We start from the raw sequence: 25825 nt of genomic DNA, 5'->3' as shown, positions 1-25825 counted from the left end.
ATGGCATACAACACACGGGCACTGGAATGATTCAGAATCAATTACGAAAATTGGCTCATATACCACCAGGGGACACTGTACAAGCGGTGACTCCCCTGTAGACTTGACCCTGCAGCCTGCAACTCTGGGGCCATGACCCTTTTCATCCTGAAGGGTATCAGCTTTCAGCCTTCTGTAAACTGCTTTCACCACCTGGAGACCAGTTGTGTTTTATACTACCCTTTGACAACTTTTCCAGTCACTTGTCTCAAGAGAAAATGAGGAAAATAATCAGGGGCAAACCCACTACTACTCTTACATCCTTTTCCCCCAAGGTGTGTCAGTGGAAGAGTCTGTAGGCCATTGCATAGGTCATGAAATTGCATGCTCAAAGCACATGTGTGTTTCCCATTTAATTCATTAACACTGGAGTAAACACTCAAAGCCTTACAAGTAGACTTTCAACACTATAGGCAAAAATACATATAATTTATTTCAATTTAAAAATGCTGATGAACACTAGTAAGGCTATTACCAATGGTTCAGATGTAAAATGAGGCTTGTGCCATTTATTATTATTATTAATTATTATTGTCTACAAATCAAGAATTCTGCTACTGGAAGCTTGTGAGTCCAGATAATAGTAGTTAATAATAGTTCATGGAATAGTTATTCTGTTATATTAATATACTTGCATTAATTACATTCTATTAACAAATAATAGAATCCCACTTGATTTTAGTTATAAATGCCAGTTCTCTAACACTAAATACATTCAACTAATTCTTCCTTCTAACTATGAAAGTACATCTACTAACCGTGGCCATGGTGGCTTCTACAACTAGTAAACATTACTGACCCAGTTTCCAGCACCAAGGCAATGCTACCCAACAGCACAAGTGCTGGATCAGAGCCTCTCTCTGGATGCCCAACAGCTCCTGAACTTATGAAAGATGTTTATTCATTACAAGAGCTCTGGCAGGATGAGCTTAGAGGAAAGTAAAGCCAAAAGATAATCCATTGGTGCCTGGAAGATCCCCATCAGTCTATGACCCAACCATTATCTGTGCAGACAGAGCATCCTCAAAATGTGCATGGAACCTACCTCGAAGGCTTGGAGTGTGAGTGGAGCGGAAGCCCAGCCAACATGAATTTGTCCAGCCTTTCTCTCTTCACTGAAAGAAAATGTGAAACCTTTTCAGCTTGCCAAATTTGAATTTCTTTAACAGGTTTCTTGTGGTATTTTGTAACTCCTTTATCAAGTCTGGCTGCAAAATACGTGTCTTTAAAGGGTTAAAAACACATTAATGTTCCCTTCAATGTACGATTTTCAGTGAGAACTGGCCTAGTACCTTCATGTGTTCTTTTCCAGACAATAAAAAGGTTAAGTACACACTTCCTCCTGAGCAACAAATGTTAGGCCTTCATAACCTGGAATGAGGACGCCTCACCATTGTTCACAGGAGAGCTGTGCCCGTAGGCCTTTCTGCCCCTGGTTAACACACACACACACACCCTCCACCTTTGCACTGGGCTCCACTGGTGCCCTGTTGCTAAGTTTTCCTTCTGAAGGAAAGGAGAGAATGGAAAGTATGGTAACATTCCCAGTATCCTTCAAGTAAGGTGTTCCTGTTTGAAAATAGCCCAGAAGAGCCCCAGCTGCAGCATGGAGCTCAAACACAGCCCTACAAGGACAGCCATCAGAAAATGAGGTCGTTGGAGGCAGCAGCTGCCCTTGAAGGACAGGAAAGGTGAGAGGGAAGGACTTGTGTGGGAAGTTGAAGGCCCCCTGAAGGGGTGAGGCGGAAACCACAAGAGGACATTACAAAGACGGCACTGGCCACGTTTCTCCCATTCATGTTATTCCTATGGAGAGTCCATGCCTTGGAAACCAGAGGAATTGGTTGCTGCTTCACAGAAATGCTGCTCATTCATAGGCACATCTTGACGGAACAAATTTTGTCTGTTCGAGTGTCTACTCAGCCATCAAGTAAGGCAAGTCAATTGTCTCCCAAATGAGAGGTGGGAGGGAAAAGTTACCATCCGTAGCAACCCTTGAAATCTAAAACAGATTTGAGAATGCTGCTGACTCTACCTAAGAAATACCTAAAACAAAACCATAAGCTAAAATGTAATAAAATGGGTGGGAGCTGGGAAGAATGGTTTTATTTATATGCCCTCTAATATAATTTGTTTGTGAAAGTTGAGCACTGACTATGGGTGAAGCACTGGGGTCAAAAGCAATTCTTCCTAAAATAGCATATCTCCATCCAAAAGTTACCATTGTGGACACTTACACATAGAGACATACTTAATCCATTCAGTTTAGGTACCTGCTTAGTCCTGACCCCCCCCCCAAAATAAAAATGAACGGAAGACGTTGGTATTGGGTTTTGTTTTTGTTTTTGTTTTTGCTGGTCCTGGGGCTTGAACTCAGGGTCTGAGTATTGTCCCTGAGGTTTTTGTGCTCAATGCTAGCAGTCTACCACTTGAGCCACAGTTCTACTTTGTATTTTTTTAAGGAATATTATACATAAGTAAAAAAATCAGAGAAAAGAGGTGGAAGGGAGGGAAAAGGATAATGAAGAAGGAAGGGAAGGAAAGAGAGAAAGGAGAAAAGAAAGGGAGAGAAAGAAGATTAAGCCAGAGATGAAATAAATAGTTCCATCTTCTAGACTCTTCTAAAACTAAAGGGAACAAAATTGCCATGAGCTGGTTCCATATCTTAGCTAGGGTGAATGATGCTGCAATAAACATAATTGTGCTGGTAGCTTGGGATGGCCTTGTTTTTGATCACTCATAGATGAATGGATCAAGAAAATGTGATATATATATATATATATACACATATATGTATATATATATATATATATATGAATCCTATGCCTCCATCAGAAAGAATGACACTGCCCCATTTGTAAGGAAATGGAAAGACTTGGGAAAAATCATATTAAGTGAAGTAAGCTAGACCCAAAGAAACATAGGTCTCATGATTTCTCTTATTTGCAATAATTAGTATACATCTAGGATAATCTTAGCAAATGAGCAGAATAGCTCAATAGCTATGTACACATGACCATATAAGATGATGCTAAGCCAAATGAACTCCAGGACATGGATACAAGAGGTTTTTCTTTGTTGTTGTTGTTAATGTACTATGTGATGTTTTTCTTTTTTTTGTATGTTCTTCCCCCATGGTATATCCCCTGTTGTTACTGCATTTGATTTTGGTACCTGGGTATTGTACATACGTTTATTTGAATTAGGGAAAGGAAGGGGAACAACAGAATGGTGAAACAAAGGACAAGGGGGAACCAATGCAACAGCGATATACACAAGACAATATGTTTGGAAACAATCTATATAACTTGGGGGGTTGGGGAGGGAAAGAAGGAGAAAATTAAGGAAAGGAGTAACAAGGTTGACAAGCAATGTATTCATTGCCTTATTTATATAACTGTAACCCCTCTGTACATCACCTTGACCAAAAAAAAGTACATGCAAAACAAAATTACCTGAGCTTCCTAGTAGCCAACACAGCAGGCGGAAGCCATCACTCAGTTTAAAGTGTCTGTCAGATGAAAGCAAACCAGTTACTTAGGAGTTCAGACACTTAGCCTGAGAGAAATTCCTCAGGCTAGACTCCTTCTAGAATGATGAGGAATCCTGGCTTTCACAGCATCACACAGCCTTAGAGTGGTGTTCTAATAGCCCTGTTTCCAGCTTTTCCTACAACATTATGCCAAGACACAGTTGATGTAAAAAATAAAAATAAAAAAAACAGTCTAGCAGGGACCAAAACAACATGAAACAGCTGGTGGGAGCCCACTGCATCCTAGGATCAAGGTGGCGTAGTAAAGGCCCAGTAGAAGGACCAGTCCTACTGCTAGCTGTTTGCCCTGTTAGTTAATGTAAATACACATAGTCAGGGTGTGACCTATTATATGGCCTGGCTAGTACTAGAGGGCAGGCTGGTTAAGTCTTTTCCCAAGCACTCTGCTAACCTAGGGGGTGAGACTGCTCTAAGGCTGAAGGCTGAAGAGGAACCTGGCAGACAGACCAACCCCACTTCATGGGGACCTGAGGAAAGCAGGCCTAGGGCACAGCTTTCCCCCAGAAGCAGGAAGCAAAGAGAAAACTAATATGAGTTTGGTTTTACTTTATTGATGTTTCAATCAGGGAAGTATTCAGTGTAGTTTATAAAATGATTGGTTTTTACTCCTATATCCCTCAGTGGCTAGAGACATAGCAACATGGTGGTAGAGCATTTTCCTAACATGTTCAAAGGCCCTGGGCTCAATCCTTAGCACCACAAATACAACAAAATTGAGCCTGGAGATGCTGCTGTGTTTTCCAAGTCAAAATATAAATCTGGGAAGGGCGCAGGTGGCTATAATCCTAGCTACTCAGGAGGCTGAGACTTGAGGATTGCAGTTTGGAGCCAGCTCAGGCAAGAAAGACCATGAGACTTTTATCTCCAAGTAACTAACAAAAAACCTGAAATGGAGCTGTGGCCAAGTGGTAGAGTGCTAGCCTTGAATAACAAAGTACAGGGGCAGTGCCCAGCCCCAGGACAGGAGGAAAGGAAGGAAGGAAGCAGGAGGGAGGGAGAGAGAGTGAAAGAAAAGGAAGGAAGGAAGGAAGGGAGAGAGGGAGGGAGGGAGGAAGGAACAAACGAATGAAGGAAAATAAATGAAAGGAAGAAGAAATGAAGGAAAGAAAGAAGGAAATCTGTAGCGGAAAAGAAGATAAGGTTTTAATAAAAAAAAAACTTTACATATAAAAACATTTACAGGTTGCAAAATCGTTTCACAGATGGTAATCATGTACAAGAGAAAGAGAATAGGCCCCCAAAATTATCTGAACCAGATTCAAATCCTGGCAAAACCACATCTAGCTGTGTAATTTTAAACAAATTGCATACCAATTTTCCCTTTCCTCTTTGAGTATACAGATTATACCAACCTTGTCAAGTTGTTTTGAAAAAAGATATGAAAATAATGAGTATAGACTATCTTACATCTAGAAGATCTCTGGTAAATGGCAGCTGTTTATTACTAACTTTTGTCTGGATTACAGTTATGGGAGGGAGGTAATATAGGAATTACAATAAATAGGATGATTAGTATCCTGGCATTAGACGCTTTAGTCAGTGCAGGCCTCCCAGCAAGCCCTCGCGGGGGTTACTGGAGACCAAAGGATGAGAGGAAAGAGACCCAGGAGGAAACAACATAGTCAGCAGATGTCTCACCTGCCCTCCAAAACACCTAGCACACTGCCCACAAAATTGCTTCTAAAAATAAGCAAGAGATCATATAGTTGCCACGCACACCCTCATGGCCATGACACAGATCTTGAAGCAGTGGCCTGTGACACATGTCAGTTTCTCTAGTCTGTCTACAAGCCCTGTAATAGAGAGAGCCAAGACTGATGTCACATGCTGTGCCCTGATCATTAAACTAGCATGTGTCAAAATGGCCAGGGAGGCAGCAGAGACTTAGGGAAGCTCATTAAAAGTCATTCTTACCTATAAAAGTTACCCATTCCTGCTGACCTTCTCACTTCCCCAAACTTCCTTCTCCTGACAAACGCCTTCCTTTATATAAGGAATTGAAAACCTGGACTCTTTCCAAAGAGAAAGTTATGGGAAATGCATCTTTTGGAGCAGATTGCTTCACTGGTTGTGATTTTTAAAAACCAGCCCAGGGATAATTTAAAACACATATTTTACTGGCCCACTATTCATGTTCAGCATAGAAATCACATTACATGTCTTTCTCTGTATTCCCAACTTCTGGATATTCAAAGATATCCAAAATAAGCCATGGCCTCATTCTTCAGGATAATGGTTCCTGATTGTCTGTGAGACATTCCCCCTGTCCCCGCGCCCCCTCCCCCCACCACCCACAAACCACACTATTCGGTCACCAATGATGAGAACAAGAAGCAAGAAATATAGTCACTGCTATGGCTGAAATGTGTCCCTCAAAAAAGCACATGTTGCCAGGCATGTGACTCATGCCTGTAATCCTAGCTACTCAGGAGGCTGAGATCTGAGGATCGTGGTTCAAAGCCAGCCCAGGCAGGAAAGTCTGTGAGATTCTTATCTCCAATAAACCACCAGAAATACCGAAGTGGCACTATGGCTCAAGTGGTAGAGCACTGGCCTTGAGCTGCAATGCTGAGGGACAGCACCTAGGCCCAGAGTTCAAGCCCCAAGACCAAAACAACAACAACAACAAAAACCCCAAAACAAAACATGTTGCTTTAGGGCATCTACCCAGCCAGGATAACATAAAGATACTTGAACATCTATGTTTATTGCTGCGGTATTCACAATAGCCAAGGCATGGAAACAGCCCAGGTACCCTACAACAAACAAGTGGATCAATAAAATGTGATACATATACACAGAGGGAATTTTACTCATCCACTAGAAGGAAAAAGATTATGTTATTTGCAGGGAAATGTTTTGACTCAGGACCAATCATGCTAAATGAGGTAAACCATGCTCAGAGAGACAAACAGCACGTGTTTTCTGTCAGATGTAGAAGCTAGAATTAAAATATAACTGGACATGATAACCTGTACAAGATTCCAGGCATTCACACATACACCATCAGACTAAAGGGCATACTAGGGGAGGAACACAAAGTTGTAACTTCTCTGAACATTTAAAATACTGTTTATCAAAATGAATTCCAGGAAATAGAACCATGTTTTTATGGTTGTTATTGGTGGTGGTGGTGATGGTTGTGTTGGTGGTGGTAGTGGTGGTGATAGTGTGCGTTTTTGCTTTAGGGTTTTTTTTCCTTTTGGGAGGGGCAAAGGAGGGCACAAAAAGGGATAGCAGAAGGGTGAACAAATGGGATCGTGCTGTTCATGTACACTATGTGGAAAATTACCTATATAACTTGTGGGCAGGGATGGGTATGTGGGGGCGGGGGGGGGAGAGACTGGGAGAAAGTAAAGAAAGAGGTGACAGTGTCCAAAAAAAGAAATGATGTACTCATTACTGACTTATGAAATGGGAATCCTTCTGTGAAACACCTTAATGATAACAATAAAATTATTTTTAAAGCATGTGTTAGAAAACTAATTCCCCGCAGCAAAGTGTTGAGAAGTAGGGCCAAAGGGGAGATTAGGATGGATTCATGGCAATCATAAAAGGTTTTGAAGTTGTGTTTGATCTCTTGCTCTCTTTGCACCTATGTGACACATTCCACTACCTGGGTGCAGTCAGACATGGAGCCTTTCACAAACCGGGCTTCCTAGCTCCCAAAACTATAAGAAATAAATGTCTAATTTTCATAAATCATGCATTCCCAGCTCTTCTATTATAGCAGTACAAACAGACTGAGACAGTGTGTTAGCTTTCTCATCACTGACAAAATGCATGAGAAAAACAATTGATTATAGACTTGTTTGGTCTCAGCTTCAGAGGTTTTGGTCCATCCTGGTAGCAGAGCAGAGCAGCTCATTCTGTGCTAACTAGCTTCCTCCTTTTCCTCCTTGGATCTCACCAAGGACCCCCAACACATTTGGATGGCACCACTTACATTCAGGGTGGTCTTTCCTCCTAAGTTACTATGTTGCATGTCAGTGCTCTCTGGAAATGCCCTTGTAGATACACCCAGAGTTGTGATTTCTCAATCTTCAATGCATTTCTAAATCTAAAAGTTGACAAGCAAGATTAACCATTACAGACATTAGCCCAGTAACTACTCTGACACTTCCAACATGCACTCAAGTAGTTCTCCTATGAGTATGGTAGATAAGAACCCATCTTTGAAGACTGATTTACCTGATTGTTTACTGAAACTTAGTTTCCCTACCTACAACATAAGGATAATAACAGGCATGTGATAGGTGCTCAATAAATAAGAATTATATAAATGAACACTTAGCACAGTGTATAACTCCCTTTCTCTATTTAATGGTGAAATTATCTGGGTTAATTTCTAAACTTTTCCCTAACAAACTCCATGCACTGTTAAGCACATAGTCTATGTCTGCTAGACTTACAGTTCTAACCATAGCAACCTAGCTAAAGTTTAATATCACAAACTTAAATAAACTACTAATTTGTCACCTAATAGAGTTTGGGGGACTGAATTCCATCAATAACTATTAGAATCTGACAGTATGATAGTGCTTGATTTTTAACTTTCCTAATATAGACATCAAAACCAAAATTGAAAAAGACTTAGCAACCCTCTACCACCCATGATTGTCAAAATGGGATCCTATTATTCCAGGGATTCTCAAGATCCTTCCACGGAGTCCTCAGAATCAAAGCCAGCTTCATGATGATTAAGAAGGTGTTATTGTCTTCCTCTTCTACTCTTAGAATGTAGAGCTGTTCGAACAAGAACCTGGTGGGGAGTAGGACACATTTTTTAGTAGAAAATGTTAGGAGTGGGTAGGAAGAGGAAAGGATAGACCAAAGAGCTGTCCCTAAGGAAAACATTTCAAGGGAGATTCACTAATCAACAATAACAAAGCCACAGAAAAGACAGAGATGGTGAATTCTGAGAAACCAATGGACTTGACTCAAAGGAACTTTTCAAAGGCACAGTTTTAGCAGAGAAGTAGGGTCAAAAATGTTTAAAAACCCACATGAAAACTAGATGGAAATATCTAAAGGCAAAAGGAAGTCAATATAAAAAGGATGAAAAAAAAGAAAACAAATATCTTGCATGGGCTTTTGATATTTACGCCAAGAACATGAAGGAAATCTCCAAAGGCCTGAGCCATTGAAGGTGTCAAAGGTAAGGGCCAGAACTCACAAATTCATCTTCAAAATAACTTGTTCATAGGACTATTTCCTGGTCCATCCAAATGAAATCCTAAAGCATCCTGTAACTCAGCCATCAGAAAAAAATAGAGTGATAGGTTAAAACATATATTCTGGTCAGATGTCATAGAAAGAAATACTGAGATTTTAATGGATCTGTTCTTGCTACAGTGTGCAAATAATTTAAAAATTCCAAGTAGCAGACGTTCATGTAGAAAAGTTGCTATGACAACCACAATTCAGCCTCCACAGAAAATATAAATAGGAACCAACAGGAGAAAATTACAAAGAAATGTGACTCTCTCTGATTTGGAAACAATTTCAACTACTATTCTTTAATGTTTCATTCATTTGGTTCTGATAGGAGAACATGAAAACATTCCTCCAGTTCAACATCCTTCTTTGTATTATAAATTAATTTATTGAAATGAAACCATCCAAAACTTACTCTACTAAGATAGCCCCATCTCCCTCACTGTCACGTTTTACTATTTAAGAGATCACACAATATCAAAGGGCAGACTACAAGATGTGTTAATATATTCCATTGTAGGTCAGAAGTAAAATGACCTGTCAGGAAATGGTAGAATCGCTATATCTTTGACTGCCACATAGATTGTAAAAGTTCAATCTGGTTATAAAGGACCAAACTTTTCTTACCTCTTCTCTAGCATTTTCTCTTAACAATGCTAATTCCTACTATGAGGCTTGCTTTTTTAAAGTTTTATTGTCAAGATGATGTACAGAGGGGTTACAGTTACGTAAGTAAGGTATTGATTACATTTCTTGTCTAGCTTGTTACCTCTTCCCTCATTTTTCTCCCTCTTTCCCTGCCCCTTAATCTCCCCCACACATACACACACACTGTGCAGATCATTTCCAACATATTGTCTTATGAGTATCGCTGTTCCATTGGTTCCCCCTTTGTCCTTTGTCTCACCATTCTGTTGTTCCCCTTCCCTAGTTCAGATAAACATATATACAATATCCAGGTACCAAAATCGAATGCAATAACAACAGGGGATAAACCATAGGAGGGAAAGAAAGCACAAAAGAAAAAAAGAAAGCACATAGTACAATAAAAACAATGACAACAAAGAAAAACCTCTTGTATCCAAGTCTTAGAGTTCATTTCGCTTAGCATCATCTTATATGGTAATATATACATAGCTATTGAGCTAGGCTGATCATCTGCTAGGATTGTCCTCCATGTACACTAATTATTACAAATAAGGGAGACCAGGAGACCTGTTTCTTAGTGTCTGGTTTACTTCACTTTTTTTTTCCAAGTCCTTCCATTTCCTTACAAATGGGGTGGTATCATTCTTTCTGATGGAAGCATAGAATTCCATTGTGTATGTGTGTGTGTGTGTGTGTGTGTGTGTGTGTGTGTGTGTGTGTGTGTATTTATTTATATTTATATACCACATTTTCTTGATCCATTCATCTACTATGGGGCATCTGGGTTGGTTCCATATCTTAGCTATGGTGAATAATGCTACAATTAACATAGTCTTGCTGGTAGCTTTAGGATAGCCGTGTTTGTGATCATTTGGGTAAATGTCCAGAAGTGGGATTGCTGGGTCATAGGGGAGCTCTATGTGGAGTCCTTTGAGGAACCTCCAAACTGCTTTCCAGAGTGGTTGAACAAGTTTATACTCACACCAACAGTGTAGTAGTGTTCCCTTTTGGCCACATCCCCTCCAACATCTGTTGTTATTAGACTTCTTGATTATAGCCATTCTAACTGGTGTGAGGTGGACTCTCAATGTTGTTTTGATTTACACTTCTTTTATGGCCAGAAGTTAGATCCTTATATATCACCCTGCACCAGAATCAATTCCAAATGGATCTAAGACCTCAAGGTAAAAGCAGACACTCTGAAAACATTACAGGAAGGAATAGGAGAAAGTCTAGGGTTCCTTGGCACAGGCCAAAATTTTCTTAACAAAGCCCCAGAAACACAACAAATCAAAGAAAGGTTGGACAAATGGGATTGCATGAAACTGCAGAGCTCTGTATGGCAAAAGACATAGCTAGCCAGTTCAATAGAAAGCCCACAGATTGGGAGAAGATCTTCACTAGCCAGACAACAGACAAGGGCCTCATATCTAAAACACTTAGAACACAGAAAAAATAAATCCCCCAAAACCAAATCCTCAAAGAAGCAACTGCCTTATTAATCAAGTGGGCCAAAGACTTAAAGAGAGACTTTTCTGAAGAGGAAGTAAGAATGTCCACACATGAAGAAATGCTCAAGTTCTCTAGCCATGCAAATCAAAACAACATGAAGCCTTACTTTTAATTTAGATAAGGGTGGATAGATTAGGACAGGGTTCAATACCCCAGCTTCTCTTGAGATAACCTTGCTCAGTCTCCCCAAACCACAACAATGAGACCTGCAAGTCCAGACAAGCACTACCCAGTGATTTGCTCCTACTTTTGCCTTGAGGTATTTTCATTGAGAAATAACTAAGTTCACCAATTAGCCAAGTTTTCCTGCCTTTCCCAGGGCCCTACAGGGGGTCTACCTCCTACTTTCCCTTGAATACCCATGATGCCCCATTCAAGCTTTGTCCCTGGAAGTTACCATTTACTTTCCTGTTCTGCAGCCAAGGTCCAAGTCAGTCCCTACCCTTCCCCTTTTCAATCCTCTTTTTTTTTTCTTTCTATAGTGGAAGACTGAATTCAGTCTTGCTGTTCCACTGAACTAAATGCTTAAGCCCTTTTCAAGCCATTTCTACCTCCACACACACCAAGCAACTTCCTTGTCAAGTAGTATGGCTTGAACATGGAACAGTTCTAATTTCAGGTTTTCTCCAACAGTAGAGTAGTGTGCTTTCTACCATGCTACCCAAGCTACTTTCCAAACAGAAGGAAAATAGCTCACAGATCAGTGTGCCTGGTAAAAGGCAATTACACACCTTGGTCCCTTTTTAAATATATATAATTATGTATATATATACTTTATATATTTAAATTATATATAATAATATATAAATTTATTGTTATCATTAAGGTGTTCTATAGAGGGGTAATTACCATTTTATAAGTCAGGTAATGAGTGTATTTCTTTTCTTTTTGGAGGGGACAATATCACCCCTTCCTTTACTTTCTCTCTCTCTTTTTTTTAATTTACTGTAAAGGTGATGAACAAGGGGGTTACAGTTACAAAAGTAAGATAATGAGGACATTTTTTTAAACACTTTTACCCCCTCCCTCATTGTCCCAGATCCATACAGACTCCAGGCAAAATCCCAGATATGTGTGAACTCCTTTGAAGTACAGGCAGAGCAATCCACCTAAAACCAGCTGTAAACATCCCATTGTGGGCCCAACTGAAAGGGCCCCACCTTCCTTGACCTAGTGGCTTTTTCATTCACCTCTGCCTCCTTGCTGGGACCTCCTATTAAAACCCAGCTCCTGTCCCAACTCTCAGGCACAACCTCCAAACCATGGGAAGGTCTGTGTCCCTAGGCTGTTCCTCAATAAACAGTCCTTGCCTGTTGATGATCGAGTCCAGCCTATTCCTTTTCTGTTCTCCATTTTCCTAACACTCCCCACACCCCTCCCCACAAGTTGTAAAGTTCATTTCCAACATAGTGTCTAGTGAGTATCATTGTTGCATTAGTTCATTCTTAGTCCTGCTGTTTCTGTGATTCTCTTTCCCTTTTACAGATCAGATAAGCTTATATACAAGACAAAGGGTACAGAAAACTAAAACAAAGTAAAAAAGAGAAATAACTGCATATAAACTTCTACCCTGGTCCTTTTGATACCCCTATCAAAATATGAAGTATACCATTTCTTGTATTAGTCAAACCAATTAAAATCTAGAAAACACAGAGCAATCAAGAGGATTAATTTGGTTTAAAAAACTATACTATGATAAAGTAATTAAAAATTAGAATACTGACAGTATATTTAGAGTATATTTTGCTAGAACCTCTATAAATAAACTTACATGTCAACTTGTTATAATTAGCAGATGCAAATATCAAAACACTTAAGTGACCTGGATTATAAATCCCAGATTTTTAGTTTTGAGAATTGTCTATACATCCAATAACTCCAAATCTTTAATAGAGGACCTTCAAAGCTTAGGGCATCCTGAGATAAGTTTAACCATCTAAGATCAGTACATCTACATCAAAATCTTGAAACATTAAAAATGCTGTGTAAAAGCCAGGTGCTGATGGCTCATGCCTGTAATCTGAACTACTCATGAGGCTGAGATCTGAGGATTGTGGTTCAAAAACCAGTCTAGGCAGAAAAGTGCTTGAGACTCTCATCTCCAATTAACTACTCACAATAAGCCAAAAGTGACACTGTGGCTCAAGTACTAGCCTTTAGAAGAAGTTCTCAGGGATAGCACCCAAGACCTGAGTTCAAGCCCCAGGACTGGCATACACAGAAAAAAAGGAAGAAAGGAAGAAAGAAAGAAAGAAAGGAGGAAGGAAGGGTGGAAGACAGGGAGGGAGGGAGGCAAAGAAGGAAGGAAGGAAGGTAGAGAGAGAAAAAGAGAAAGAGAAAGAAAGACAGACAGAAAGAAAGAAAGGAGGGAGAGAGAAAGAGAGAGAAGGAGAGAAAGAGGGAGGGAGGGAGGGAGGGAGGAAAGAAGGAAGGAAAGAAGAAAGGAAGGAAGAAAGAGAGAAAGAAAGAAAGAGAGAGAAAGAAAGAAGGGAGGGAAGGAGAGAAAGAGAGAGGGAGAGAAAGAGGGAGGGATGGAAGGAAAGAAGAAAGGAAGGAAGAAAGAAAGGAAGGAAGGAGAAAGAAAGAAAGAAAGAAAGAAAGAAAATTCAAATAAATGCTGTCCAAGACAAGATTGGTTCAAGGATTCACACCATCAGTCTGGAAGAACATTTGTTGAGAAAAGGACATTAGTGAGGCCTGTGATCTTTATTCACACTGGAGAAAGCAATGCCCAGTATAGATATAAACCCCACTGAGTGGCCTAGTCAATATGCACAGGGGATAAGGCCACCAGAGAGTAAGATTAGAAAACGGGGCAGGAGACACCAAAGGAGGTGAAGTTTAATAAAAATGATCTTCCATTAAAGTCCTCCTCAGATAGGCCTCTCCCATTTTCTAGTGATGTATTCTAATATGCCTTCATTTGGCCACACAGGAGCTGAACACTATCTTCCAAAAATTAATATACTGTACCCCGGTTTTTGTGTCTTGCTGCTCTTTCTTCTCCTACCACTGATCTTCCACTGAACAAAGTACAAACACATAACCAACTAGGGGAAAAAAGAATGCAAGAAATTCTGGCATTACCTTTAACCTACTTTACTGCCTCTTGTTCCTCTCCTGCCCCAGGCCCAGCTGGGAGCAGTGGGAACTCTGAGAAAACATGTCTCTTTCTTGATATAGGAACTATATCAAACAGAATGTCATGAGGTCTGGGCTGGGTCAGGAGCTCACATCTGTAATCGCAGCTACTTGGGAGTCAGAGATTGAGATCACAATTTTAGGTTAACCAAGTTAGCAAGACACCTCCTCAACCCATAGCTGGACATGGCAATGTGTACCTATCATCCCTAGCTATGTGGGAAATATAAATAAGGAAGATCTCAGTCCAGGCCAGCTGAGCAGAAACTTGAGATTCTATCCCCAAAAGAACTAAAGTGAAAAGGGCTAAGGGCATTGGTTAAATGGTAGAGAACCTGCCTAGCAAACACAAAGCCCTGAGTTCAATCCCCAGCACTTCCAAAAAGAAAAAAGAAACAGAAAATAAACAGAATGTCACAGAGTCTGGGTGTTTATTTCCAAAGGTTCTAAGAAGTTGGAAACAGCTCTCAGGAGAGGAGATCACTCTATCTTCGGACACAGCCAGTGATTTTCACAGCCAAGCTTCAAATTTAGACTTCACTGAACCAAAAAGCCTTTACCTTATCCTCTAGGCCTTCTGCTTGTCCTTCTGTGATTTAACTTCACATGAACCTGCAATGCAAAGTCTGCATAAAGGCAAGACTATATAAAAATTTACACGTGCCAGACTGCAGGGGATAAAACAGGCATTTGTAAGTAAGGATTTATTATCATTCCATATGACAAGTTGTACCAAAATAAAAGTAAGAGCAATATTTTACTGTCTGCTTATAAAATAATAAGCTTCTTAATCAGATACACTAAATTGATGCCTGCAGGGGCACTAGCACCATGAACATAATAATTGGTGTTATTATTATAGTGTGTCTACGTTAGTTTAGAAGTCTTGGCTGATACAGGTTGTTTTAAGTTTTTTTAAAAGCAGATGCCAAGCATTCCTCATGAACACACTACATAATAGAAATTTTACATTTCAAAGAAAATGTCAGTGCCTAAGCAATAAATGATTTTAATGCTCCTCCCACAGAATGCTGGTTCTACACCCTTGGCCAAGTGTACACATATAATCCTTGGCAGGTTCCCTGGCACAAAAGAAACCAGATGTGAGCAGGACTCTAATGACTGAGTTCATAATCAAGCTCTCCAGACACTTTCTATCCAGAAAGGGCTGGATCAAATGTTCTAATCATGCCTCTAGAAGGGACAAGGGGTTCTAGAAGTAAAAAACCAACCACTCCTGCAGAGCATGAGTCTTTTCCTAACATCCCTGGATACATGCCAGAGTGATGGCCATCACCCAGCGGTGCTAGCTAACGGCCCACTTACCCACTCAGGAGTGGCCACCACTCCATCAGCAAGACAGCTGACTGTGTCGTGATTCATTGTCACTGTCCTAGTAAACACATCAGTGATTGTCTGGGAATATGGATATGTGTTTACTTTCCTCAGCAACCAAATAAACAAGAATTCTGCAATCAAAAGGGGTACCAACATATTTCATGACACATTTGTTTAGACTAGTTGAAATAGGTTCTATCCCTAGGCCAACAAAGAACAAATACATAGAGCACATATAATTGCCTCACATTATGCATCCATCTCATGTAGTGCTTTTTGCTCTTAAATAATTTTATTGTATGAAATACAATAAAAATTCAGATGGTTGGCTAAGGATTGAAGCTAGTTGTGTTACCAAGTCACCAAACATAACGGGTCCGGTCTCGGGGCCTGAACTCTAGGCTTGGGCGTTGTCCCTCAGCTCTTCAGCCCAAGGCTAGCGCTCTACCACTTGAGCCACAGCGCCACTTCCGGCTTTTTTCTTTTTGCTTCTCTGATCGGCTGGCCTCCAGAAGAATACATGCAGCATGGAGTCGAAACTGAGCAGTGGAGAAACTGCTGAGCTATTCAGATGATTTGAAATATTCTCCAGAGAGAAAAAAAAAAGAACCCTGCAATTTAAAGAATTTTATTTTTGGAGGAACGCCAAAGTACTGTGAACTTAGATTGTGTTCAAAAAGTAGCATCTCATCCAAATGACAGACTGTCCAGGTAACAGGCTAATATACTACTCTAGAAAAAGAATATGTAAGAAGATGCTTTTTTAAGCTCTTAAATGAACACGTCTTCATTTTCTTCATGTTTTTGTTTTTCTGTGTCTTTTTCTCAGAGGGAAGGGTTTTTTTCCCCTCTGAGAAAATTGTGAAACAATTTAAGGGTTTGTAATCTAAGTAAATAGCCTAACTACATCTTCTCTCTATATTCATATTCAAGATTACAACTTGTATTCTCTGAGTTTAATGAACACTGGAGTTAGACTGTTTCCCATTAAAAATAGAAGGGGAGTAGGGCAGAAATTCAATAAGAATTCAGTAAAATATAGCCATCCTAACATCTGTTTTATATTAGAGGAGACACAAGACAAAACATTGACTCTTGAGGTTAAATCTAAATTTCCTGCTGCAGTTCTGAAGGAGCTTGAGAGTCTAGATCAAAAAAGCAACAAAGAAAATGGAACCAAAAATCTCTTAAAGCATGTTTCAAAAGCTATTAAATGCCAACACTTAGTTATTTCCTCAAAGTGCCAATTTAGTCAGTAATTACCCAATTCATGGGGTTTTGCCACAAACAAAAACCCATAAAAATCCTGTAATTTACTCAAGCCTTCCTCCAAATTACGAAAGATACACCTGAAGTCTATGTGTTAAAGGAAGTGTCAACACATCCTCCAGGTCTCGTCTCTCTGTAGCATGTTGTTAGAATTCTGTATCTGCTTCTCTAGAATATTCTGACATCACACTTCAATTTCAAAAGTTATTATATCAGTTTGTAATTTCATTACAAAAAGCCCAAACCTGGCATGGATCAAAAGTCAGCAAGCAAGGGAGATTTTCATTAAAAAAAAAAAAAACAAGAACAACAGCAGCAAAAAATAAAGAGCCCTAGGCCAGAACCAAGAGTCAGGAAACTGTTCTTACAAGCCCCTAAGGAAGTAATTCTGATCTACTATGGGGCTATGTGTAAAGCTTTTCTAGAATCAACCAATAATAGAGCACAAACTCCCTAAGAATGGAAGCTTTATGAGGGCACTGATATATTATTCGAAGCATCTATAATATAGAATACTGTAAATATTTAGTGTTGACTGAAGTCTCCCAACCCACCAATTTGCCCATTGTACCATCTAAAGACTTGGGGTTGTTTTTATAGTATAGCTAGCTAGCAACCCTGACCTCTCTAGCAACCTATGTACCTCTTTCTCTCTTCCAGCTCCATGCAAAAACCTTCCTACTCTGCCACCTTTTCTACGTTACCTCTGCTATATTTACCATTTGCGTCTGTGTTTGTTCACTTGTGCATACATACAACTAAACTCTCAGTTCTTTACCTCATGATGATGATTTCCTTCGTGATGATTGATGCCTTTGCAAATGTTATACCGTCATTAAGGTAAATGCCAGAGTATGAATGCTTAGCTACTTCTCTCAATGGGTTCTAAAACCAACAAAAATGAAAGAAGTCACCAGGCTCTAGTGCCGCATACCTGTAATCTTAGCAACTCAGAAGGCGGAGTTCTGAGGATCAAGGTTTGAAGCCAGCCCAGGCAGGACAGTTCATAAAACTCTTATCTCCAATTAACCAGCAAGAAAGTCAGAAGTGGAGCTGTGGATCAAAAAAGCTCAGGACAGGGGCTGGGAAGGTGGCTCAGTGGTAGAGCGCTTGCCTTGCATGCATGAGGCCCTGGGTTTGATTCCCCAGCACCGCATAAGCAAAAAGAAAAAAAGCCGAAAGTAGCACTGTGACTCAAGTGGTAGGGCGCTAGCCTTGAGCTGAAGAGCTGAAGGACAGCGCCCAGGCCCAGAGTTCAGGCCCCACAACCGGATCCAAAAAAAAAAAAATGCTCAGGACAATGCCCAAGCCCAAGGAAGGAAGGAAGGAAGGAAGAAAGAAAGAAAGAAAGAAAGAAGGGAGGAAGGGAGGAAGGGAGAAAGAGAGGAAGGAGGGAGGTAGGGAGGGGAGGAAGGGAGGAAGAGAGGGAGGAGGAAGGGAGGGAGGGAGGGGGAGAGAGGGAAGGAAGGAAGGAAAGGAATTCAATTAAGGACATTCTTGGGCTGGTTAAAGTGACACTGTCATTCTAGTTCTGGAGGCTGAAACAAAAGAATCATGAATTTGAGGTCAGCCTGGACTCCATAGCAAGAATCTTGTCTTAAAAAAAAAAAAAGAACATTGTCAGTCTTTGCAAAACTATAGGAATATGTAAATATTTCATGTCTTTCAGAGATACATATGATAAAAATAAAGAAGAATATCAGAGTTCCTTGGTTACAGAATAAATAAATACTGAAACATCCATGAGCTTTCTTTAGTAAGAAACTCAAACTTATTGCTTTGGGTTTAACTGAGTCCCTCAATAAAAACATATTGAAGTCCTAACACCCAATACCTCAGGAAGGGGCTCTTGGGTAAACAAGGCCTTTATAGAAATAATGACTTGTATTCTTAGGAAAGGGACTTATGGACAGAGAAACAGACTCACACAGAGGGATGATGATATGAAAACACTCAGGGAAACCTTATGAAGACAGAACTGAAACCAAGGGCCACATGCGCCAATCAGAAGCGAGCTCCTTCATTGAGAGTGTGGTCTTGTGATACTTTGAGTTCAGATTTCTATCTCCAGATGGTAAGACAAGATGTGTGTTATTTTAAACCACTCATTTTGGGTTTCATTATTACAGTTGCCCTAGTAAGCCATTGGACTTATTGTTTGGATATAAAGATTGAGCTAAGACCTGGTTAGATATCCATATTTCAAAATTATTCATATTATAACATATTTAATGAAACTGCATTTATTCAACTGATTGTCTGGTTTCTAGAATGACTTAGTGACTATTGCTTTACAATTGTTTTGGCTGTGAAATACATCATTGGGAATAAAAAAGTTGTCATTTCCTTGTATTCCAAGAGAGAATTACTCTATGTCATTATAACTTCTCCAGGCAAGCTATTCTTCAAAGCTAAAAATTAGAAAACATTCTATACTGTAAATTGTCAAGTATATATTTGAATTGGATTCACATGAGTAGAAAAATTTGGAAATATTATTCAGATTTTCCAATTTAAAATATCTGGATTCCAAAATACATCTGATTATAGATTTTTAAATATATATTTATATTGTAAAGATATTGTACAGAGGGATTACAGTTACATGAGCAAGGAAATGAGTCCATTTCCTATTGAGCATTGTTATTCCTTCCTTTGTTTTTCCCCTACCATCCTTTCCCTCTCCACCTCCCCAACTCCTCCCTCTCACAAAGTTGTAAAGTTTGTTTCCAACATAGTGTCTTGGACATCTTGTTGTTACAATGGGTCACCCTGTATCCTTATTTCAGAATTTTGTCCCTTCCCCTCCCCAAATTAGAAAAATGTATATACAAGATGTAGGACACTGGAATCAAATACAGTGACAACAGGGGTTGTACCATGGGGGAAGAACATACAAAGAAACAAAAAAATCACATAGTACATTGTAAGTACATTTAAAACAACAGCAACAAAGATAAAATCTCTTATGTCCCTATCTTAGGATTCATTTCACTTAGCATCAGGTTATACGGTCATATGTACATAGATTTTGACCTCGTCTGCTTGTCCTAGACATATACTACTTATTGCAGATAAGGGAAACCATGGGACCTATGTTTCTTTGGGCCTGACTTACTTCACTTAATATAATTTTTTCCAAGTCTTTCCATTTCCTAACAAATGGGGCAATGTCATTTTTCTGATGGAGGTATAGAATTCTGATAGATAGATAGATAGATAGATAGATAGATAGATAGATAGATAGATAGATAGAGCATTTTCTTGGTCCATTCATCTACTGAGGGGTATCTGGGTTGGTTCCATATCTTAGCTATGGTAAATAATGCTTCAATAAACACAGTTGTGTTGATAGCTTTAGGAAGGCCTTGTTTGTGATCATTTGGGTAAATGCCTAAAAGTGAGATTGCTGGGTCATAAGGGAGCTCTATGGGGAGTCTTTTGAGGAACCTCCATACTACTTTCCAAAGTGATTAAACAAGTTTACACTCCCACCAACAATGCAGTAGGGTTCCTTTTGGCCACATCCACTCCAGCATCTGTTATTAGATTTCTTGATTATAGCCATTCTAACTGGGGTGAGGTGGTATCTCAATGTTGTTTTGATTTGCATTTCTTTTAGGGCTAGAGAAGTTGAACATTTCTTCACGTGTCTATTGGCCATTCTTATTTCCTCTTCAGAGAAGTCTCTCTTTAAGTCTTTAGCCCACTTATAAATTAGGCAGTTGTGATTATAGATTTTTAATATTGCTAGTCTTCAGATGAGGACACTGGAATTCAGATAGAATACAGTTTTATTCCATGTTCTAGGTCATCAGAGCCCTTTTACTAACATGAATAGTCAATTCCTGAATTTTGGGTTGTCCCAGAATTCATATATTGAAGATGAGCCCCATCCTCCAAGTGACTATGTTGGGAATTACGGCCTTTGAAAAAGACAACTAATGCTATATGAGGTTGTAAGGCTTGCGTCCTAGCCCTTAAAGCTGATGTCCTTATAAGAAAAGGAAGAAATGTCAACGGTCTCCTCCTATGGCCACAAACACATAATTTCTTATGTGTGAAAATGGTCATCCACAGTCCAGGAGGTCAATCAACATTAAATCTTGGTGATCTGATTATTTTGTATTTTGTTGGTGGTGGTGGTAGTTGGTTGATTGTTTCTTTTGGCAGAACAAGTGCACTAACACAAAACTAGCTTTTTTCCCCATCAGATAAAGTATACCTGTTATATCTGCACATACACAAATATTTGTATTAAAAGTGATGCATTTCAATGTACACCCATTCAAACTATTTGAAAATGTGTTGGATTTGTCTCTGAGCCGAGCTTCCATTTATCATCTCTTGTTCTCTTGTCCTATCTTTAGAGAGGAGAATTCAGCAACTTTGCTCACAAGGACCCCCAACTACATCCCAAACATGGTTCTAAGTGTATAATAACAGTTAACAAGTTCAAATTTCACAATGACCCATCATGATGGCCACTATTATTTCTACATTATAAATAATGAGTATGAACACAGAAAGGTTAAGTACACCATCTGGCTGCTAAAACTAACAAAGCCAGCATCTGAATCTCAGCAGAAACCAGACCAGAAAAAAGGCCTCTTCTTCACAGTACTTGAATGGAGAGTTATCACAAGAGGCAAATAAATAAAACAAATAAGCAAATTATATAATAAGCCAGAGGAATGTTTACTATACCTATGGCATCTTCTCCCCAGTGATTCTCCTTGTGAACTAGCCTCCTTTAGGAGCCACCTTTTCCCCACCTAGGATGTATGCTCCTTGTTTGCTCAGACAACTCAGATAACTGCCACAACAGCTATCAAAAAAATACTTTCCATACAACATCTGGAAAACTTACTTAACAAGTCTTGCAGCCCTTGTGTTCCAGGAAAAATACCTATTAAAATTTTTGTAGTAAAAGGACTAAAAAAAATGTTATTTTCCAAAATGCATTTAACCAGGAACCAGTTGTTGCTTGAAGTTTTGAATGCTTGTCAAAATTTAATGTTTAGAAGGCTTAGTTTCTGGAAACATATCTTGGCTTGTGTTCCTAAACCAGAGGTGTGTAAAATATTTACTTTCATCCTTACTGGGATTTGAACACAGGGAACTAATATTTGCTAAGTTAGCACTCTACCACTCTACCACCTGACCCATCCTGACTTTCTGCTGGTTACTTTGGAGATGGAGTCACAGTCTTTTCTGTGTTGTCCTTGAACCACGATCCTCCTGATTAATCTCACACCCTTCTGAGGACTATGGAATGAGTCACCTGTTTGTTTATTCTTTTGTTTCTAATACCAAAATCAAGTTAGGGACTTCCTATGGTCAACAAAAGTATGTTGGCTGTTGTTGTTATCAAAATTATGTTGATGGCTGGGTACCAGTGGTTCATGTTTGTAATCCTAAACAACTTAGAAGGCTGAGTTTTGGAGAATCTCAGTTTATGGCCAGGATGGGAAGAAAAGTTTAACAGAGTCCTTCTCAGTAGAGATCTAGGACACAGTGGCCAATGCCTGTTATCCTAGCTAGACAGAAAGCCTGACTTAAGCAAGTAACACCCAGGCATAAACCTAGGCAGGAAGCAAGACCCTATCTCAAAAAAATAACCAGCCAAGGCTGCAAGTGTGGCCCAGCCATAAGAAGTATTATCTTCCTGTTGGGGACACTATTTATTACAGGGAAATGTGACTGGAATGCAGAATAAACATATATGGAGATATAACAATGACATGAACCCCTGGTATAACTGATATAAACCAATTTTTAAAGAGAGCCAACTCCTAGAAACACAAGGCATGGAGTTCAAATCCAAGTTCTGCCAAAACAAAGGTTGTATTGTTTTAAAACTTGATATGAAATCTTAAAGATCACTAAAATGGTTTATTCATGATGTTCTGCATAAGAAGTGGGGGAGGGGGAGGGGAAGCACTTTTGATTGCCATGCTGTTTAATTCTCATGACCCTTGATGTAGGCATGAATATACTCCCTTTCAGAGTGGAAGAAAGCAAATTAGATCAATTAGGTCCTGTAAATATTTGTGTGTGTATGCTGATTCTAGGGCTTGAACTCAGGGCCTGGGCATTGTCCTTTAGCTCTCCCACTCCAGCCATAGCTCTGCTTCTGAGTTTTTGCTAGTTGGAGATAAGAGTCTCACATACTTTCCTGCCTAGGCTAGCTTTGAACCGGGATACTCAGTAGCTGGGACCCTTCATTGCTGGGATTACAGATGTAAATCACCCGCATCTGTCAGTCTTGTAATATTTTTATTCTTAAGAATGAGAGAGGAGGCCTGGGAAGGTGGCTCAGTGGTAGAGTGCTTGCCTTGCATGCATGAGGCCCTGGGTTCGATTCCTCAGCACCACATAAGCAGAAAAAGCCAGAAGTGGCACTGTGGCTCAAGTGGTAGAGCACTAGCCTTAAGCTAAAGAGCTGAGGGACTCCCAGGCCCAGAGTTCAGGCCCCACAACCAACAACAACAACAACAAAAAAAAAAAAAGAATGAGAGAGATCTGATATGAATATGGCAAAATGGTAAGGTTTAGTGAAACAACATAATAGTGGGTATACAGATGTTTAGTATATAGTCCTCTGTGAGCTTGAGATATTTAATAACAAAAGTAAAGCAATAACTGATGGTAATAATTTACCCATAATGCAATGATAATCAGGGGCAGAACCTCAATTCAAATGCACATGTTTGAGTCAAAAAGTCTCTGTTTTTCCCATACTTTGTGCCACCTTCCCAAGATGGAAAATATTAATAGATGTGTTACTAGTATATATCCAAGTTAGAAGATGTGAAAGTTAGGTGTGACTTGTCATTATGTTGGATTACTAATGTTAGTACTAATAATACAAGTGTGAAAAAATATTTTGCCTTTTTAAGCTACCTTTTCTTTCATTTTCTAATATGGTTCAATAACTGTAGCTCAGGAGATTTGGAAGCCTCTTCCCTATTTCCAAAAGGCATTTTAAGATATAGCCTATATGCTTAGAACCAGCCTCACAAAATGCAGCAAAATAGGAGCCACGAAGAAAGTGCTTGATCCATTTTCTAAGAAAGAGTGGTATAATATGAAAGCACTGGCCATGTTCAATATAAGAAATCTTGGGAAAACACTAGTTATGAGGATTCAAGGAACCAAAATCCCATCTGACAACTTTCAGGGTCGGTGTTTGAAGTGCGCCTACTGATTTATAGAATGATGAAGTTGCATGTAGACAATTCAAGCTAACTACTGAGGATATTCAGGGAAAGAATTGTTTGATCACAACATCCATGGCATGAATCTCACCTGAAAAAAAACGAGGTCCATGGTCAAAAAGTGGCACACCATGACTGAAGCTCATGTTGATGTCAAGACTGTTCCCTGTTGGAAACAAAAACAAAAACAAAAAACCCTGTAACAATCAGATACAAAACCTCCTGAGCTCAGGTCTGCCAAATCTAGAAAAAGATGATAGAAATCATGACCAGAGAAGTACAGGCAAATGACTTGAAAGAATTAGTTAATAAATTGATTCCAGTCAGCATTGGAAAAGACCTAGAAAAAGCTTTCCAATCTATTTATCCACTTCATGATGTCTTCATTAGAAAAGCAAAAATGGTGAAGAAACCCAAGTTCGAACTGGGAAAACTCATGAAGCTTTATAATAAAGGCAGTAGTTCTGGAAAAGCTACTGGGGACAAGACTGGTGCTAAAGTTGAATGAGCTGAGAGATACAAACTATCAGGCCAAGAATCTATTTAAAATTCAGATTTTGTTTTTGTTTTTGGCCTTGTTTTTGTTTTTTTGGCCTGTCCTGGGACTTGATCTCAGGGCCTGGGAGAGGTCCCTGGGCCTCTTTGTGCTCAAAGTTAATGCTCTACCACTTCCAGCTGTTTTGAGTAGTTTAAGAGAGAAGAGTCTCAAAGGGACTTTTCTGCCTAGGCTGGCTTCGAACTGTGATCCTCAGATTTCACCCTCCTGAGTAGCTATGATTACAGGTGTGATCTACCAGCACCTGGCAAAAATTCAGATTTTAATAGTGACAAGAGAATTTTTGTGAGAAATATTATCAACAAAAAAAGGTAATAAACCACTGAGAGGTAGGTAGGTGGTAGGCAGGGAAATTCCAGGAAAGAAATGAGAGAATTCAGACTGAAGGGCTAAGGAGAGGGTAGGAGAGAAAGCCTTATATTGAAAATGGAAGCCAGGTACCAGTGACTCATGCCTATAATCTTGGTTACTCAGGAGACAGATCTGAGAGTTGAGGTTTGGAACCAGCCTTGGCAGAGAAGTCTGAGAGGCTCTTGCCTGCAAATAATTCGCAAAAAGCCAGAAACTGACATGGAGACATGGCTCAAGTGGTAGAATGTCATCCATGAGTGAAATAGTCAAGACTACAAGAATGCAAGGTTCTGAGTTTAAACTACAGTCCTGGCACCAATTTTTAAAAATGGAAGCACAAATATAGGCAAGATTGCCAGGCACTGGTGGCTCATACCTATAATCCTCACTACTTCAGTGGCGGAGGTTTGAGGATCAACATTCAAAGCCAGCCTTAGCAAGAAAGTCCATGAGTCTCTTATCTCTGATTAATCACCAGAAAATCTGAAGTAGCACTGTGGCTCAAAGTGGTAGAGCACTAGCCTGTGCAAAAGAGATCAGGACCAGTGCCCAAGCCCTGAGTTCAAGCCTCACTACCACCACCTCTACCACCACCAACAGCAAAGGCAAGATGCGAATGAAGAGTAGAGATGGAGAAAGACAAGAATTAGAAAAAATAAATCAATAAAGAAAAAATAAAGAATTAGAGAAAATAAAAGAAATGGGGAACAAGAAATAAATACTGAAAAGACAGAGAAAAATATTGAGGCAATATGAATGACATAAAGGAAGACAGTTCTCGGGCTTCTCATAAATTAGTTCCATGTCCTGCCATGTGGGGTTTTCCCCTCCCTTTCCTGACATTAACAGGCTCAGCAACTTTGAGCAATACATTCTGCAATAGCAAGGTAATAAATTGAAAGCATCAGTGAGCAAACAGACCCCTCACACTGAAAATTAAGCACGGAGGAATGCAAATTAAATCCCCACATGACATAATGC

At 39.6% G+C, this 25825-nt stretch overlaps 1 pseudogene; it reads left to right on the top strand.

Annotated features, from left to right (window-relative positions):
* The first annotated feature begins 23720 nt into the window (after positions 1–23720).
* On the top strand, positions 23721–24484 carry LOC105984571 (annotated as a pseudogene).
* The last annotated feature ends 1341 nt before the right edge of the window (positions 24485–25825 follow it).

This window comes from Dipodomys ordii, unplaced genomic scaffold (assembly GCF_000151885.1).
Source record: "Dipodomys ordii isolate 6190 unplaced genomic scaffold, Dord_2.0 Scaffold25, whole genome shotgun sequence".
NCBI classification, from domain to species: domain Eukaryota; kingdom Metazoa; phylum Chordata; class Mammalia; order Rodentia; family Heteromyidae; genus Dipodomys; species Dipodomys ordii.
This window is presented reverse-complemented; position numbering and strand designations above follow the sequence as displayed.